Source organism: Ursus americanus, chromosome 24 (genome assembly GCF_024610735.1).
Source record: "Ursus americanus isolate L20-20 chromosome 24, mUrsAme1.1.p, whole genome shotgun sequence".
NCBI lineage: Eukaryota > Metazoa > Chordata > Mammalia > Carnivora > Ursidae > Ursus > Ursus americanus.
The window spans coordinates 41,402,165-41,405,606 of NC_142150.1; the positions used below are offsets into that span (position 1 = coordinate 41,402,165).

Here is a 3,442-nt window from a genome sequence, read left to right on the forward strand (position 1 = left end):
GAGCAAGAAGATCTACCTTTCCCTGAGCACCCCCAAGACAGTCCATGTGTCCAGATCCGAATAGTTCCCTTCTGCTGCATGGTAGCCCCACCCCCCCAATTCCAGGTTCTTGTGTTCTTCGCTGGCTTCCATCATCCGTCCTGGGTGTGACATCGTCTTCCCAATCTGACTTTGCAAGGCACCCACAGGCCCATTTTGGTTTCCATTTCCACCCTATCATCAGCCACCACGGGGCCAACCTGGCAGGGGGGTAGAGAAGGGGGAGGGGAAGGGGTATAGGCATCCCCAATCCCAAACCTTCCTCCCAGCTCCCCAAGTGTCCTCCCTCAGGATCCAGCTGTCTAACAAGACCCTTCCTTTGATGTAGGGCCTGCCACACTGCAGCAAACTCACAGGAAGCCACAAAATATTATAAAACTTTGAGAGAAATGCAGAACTATCAGACATCTGTCAGACAACTGGCCAACTGCTAGCTCGAGGCAGTTCACAGTTCCGATGCTGGATTGCACTACGTTCCTTTTGATGACATAATATCTCTGTGAATCGGGGTTTTTGGCAGCTGCCAAGATCAAAAGCAAGTACTATTGGGAAAGCCACTGTGTAACAGGAAATGAAAGTGGCGATGTCCAATCTGATTCCAAGTTTTGAGAAGTTGTGCAGTGCCCAACAGGCACACATATCCCACTAGCAAGGGATTGTGATTACTTAAGAATAAAAATAGTCTCCTATCTTTCAATGTATGTGTATTATTCTTTCAAATGAGTACTGAGGTATTAAAATACAAGTACCCCTTAGGGCACCTGGGTGGCTCAGTCTGTTAAGCGTTGGACTCTTTTTTATTTTTTAAGACTTTATTTATTTATTTGACAGAGAGAGACAGCCAGCAAGAGAGGGAACACAAGCAGGGGGAGTGGGAGAGGAAGAAGCAGGCTCCCAGCGGAGCAGGGAGCCCGATGTGGGGCTTGATCCCAGGACCCTGGGATCAGGCCCTGAGCCGAAGGCAGATGCTTAACAGCTGAGCCACCTGGGCGCCCCTAAGCGTTGGACTCTTGGCTTTGGCTCAGGTTCTGATCTCAGGGTCATGGGATCAAGCCCTGCATCAGGCTCCACACTCAGCATGGAGTCTGCTTGTCCCTCTCCCTATGCCCCCCCCCAAATAAATAAATAAAATCTTTTTTAGAAATACAAGTACTTCTCATATTTATTAAACAGGACTGTGAGACATGTTTCTGGCCCAGGAGCGCCATGAGAAACCCACTAAGGTACTCAGGATATGGAGGATACCATGAACAAGGGAGTCTGAGAACGCCTGCTGTAGGGATTTGGTGGGCTTGGGACTTCATCTTCTGCTGATCAGTTTCTTTTTTCTTTTTTGGAAGATTTTATTTATTTACTTAACAGAGAGAGAGAGCACAAGCAGGGAGAGCAGCAGAGGGAGAGGGAGAAGCGGGCTCCCCGCTGAGCAGAGATCCCGATGAGGGGCTCGATCCCAGGACCCTGAGATCATGACCTGAGCTGAAGGCAGATGCTCAACCGACTGAGCCCCCCAGGTGCCCCCACCCACGATCAGTTTCTGGACTCTGTCTTCAGGGCTTTCCCGAGCCAGCTAAAGCAGACAGTCTTTTCATAGAAGGTTTGGGCGGTCACCCTGAAGTTCCTCACTGGCTTCCAGCAGCGCACCCGACTCTCCTCATAATGAGTCCTCTCTTCTCTCTGACAGACGGTTGTGGCTAAGGCGGCTACTGGAGTACGCCCATGTCTCATATGGGGAGACAAACAGAGAGCAATTAGAGGACCTGCCTAAGGTTCCCCAGCCCTGGGGTAGTGGAGCTGGAACCAAAGCAAGGCTGTCTGGGGCAGAGGGCCCGCTCTCAGCCACGAGTAGTTGCCTTCCAGGGAGAAATCCCTGAACTCACCAAAACCATGCTAAAGCCTGGCCATTGCCAGATGCCCTAAAACCGCACCTCGACCGGACCCCTGGTCTGGATCCCACAGGGTCGCAGGTAATGCGTCATTTACCAGCATCATCAAAGCACAATCAGCCGGGGAGTGTACATCTTGCTAAGAGCAAGATCCCCCTGTTGAGGTCAACCCGGTGGGGCTTTTTCTGTAGACCTACATCGCTGGAAATGCCTCACAGAGTAGATGCGTCGTTTCCTTTATTCACAGAACTATGTGTTAGATCTGTGGGAAAGAACTACAAGATATCTATCTGCTAAAACTGTGTGAAGGACTTAACAGTCAAGTATTTTATTTAAAAAAAATTATTTAAGAGAGAGAGAGAGAGCATGTGTGCACGAGTAGGGGGAGGGGCAGAGAATCTTCAAGCAGACTCCCAGAGGAGTCTGGACCTGGCACAGGCAGGGAGGAGGGGAGTGGGGGTTAGGGCTCCCCTGGGGGCTCGATTCCACGACTCAGGAGATTATCACCCTGAGCCAAACCAAGAGCCAAACACTTAACCAACTGAGCCACCCAGGCGCCCTGCAAATATTTTAAATCTTAGGTATTGGTGTATCCCAACAGTCTGTACAATTCTAAGGTGTGATCGTTCAGGGTGAATATGATTTGAACTTATTCATGTTTAGAGAGTGTCTGAAATTGAGAACTAGAAAGATCCATCTACTCTGCTTCTAAATGTGGCCCTAAAGTAAAGAAATTGGTTTCCAAAGACTAGAGGTGGGGAATTTCTGAAGTATGTCCATATTCAAGTGGAGATCAAAGAAGCCCGCCATGAAGAATTATGGACTGACAGTGACAACTGTGGATTGAACAAAAGCTCTTTTTAAAAAGGCTATGTTGAAGATTATGATTCTGACTTGGGAGGAACTAAGGTGATTGGCAGTGGGAGGAATCACGTAAAATTCCTTAAATAAAAATGTATTGACTAAAAAAAAAAAGCAAGTTCCCTGGGAGGTGGGCATTTTCTAATCAGAGACATGGCTATCCTCATGGACTGGCTCTGCTCTAGGGGCAAAGATCACCAAACCTACCTCCATCCAAACCTCCACTTACTAACTTGGTCAAATAGGATGGACGGCTTGATGCAAGGCGCTCGGGCAAGTGCCTTCAGCTTCCTCATCTGCAAATCATGGTAAGAGTGACACTCACTGCATGGGGGCTGTTCTGGACGTCAAGTGGGTAAAGACACATAAAGCCCTTAGAATGGGATGAGGCTGACCATCGCTGCTGCAAGGGTTCATTATTATTTGCACCAGGATTCGGCACTAAACCCTACTCCCATTCATAGTGGCCAGGGGGCCAGAACTGGAATCTCATCTGGAAAGCATCTCATTCCCCAGGCTTTGAGTTGCTGAGGAAGTGGCTCCACCAAATGCCTAAGACAGGAAGTGAGGGGTATCCAGCTGGGTGCTGGTACCTACTGGAACTCGGTAGACGTTAGTTCTGCCCCTCTTCAACCTTAACTGCCCAGTCTGTCCCAATC

At 49.1% G+C, this 3,442-nt stretch overlaps 1 non-coding gene across 1 annotated transcript; it reads left to right on the forward strand.

Moving 5' to 3' along the window:
* The first annotated feature begins 2,080 nt into the window (after window positions 1-2,080).
* On the forward strand, window positions 2,081-2,210 carry LOC123778535 (small nucleolar RNA SNORA18). The gene has a single exon (XR_006775939.2). It is a non-coding gene; the product is annotated as a small nucleolar RNA SNORA18 (small nucleolar RNA).
* Window positions 2,211-3,442: the final 1,232 nt, after the last annotated feature.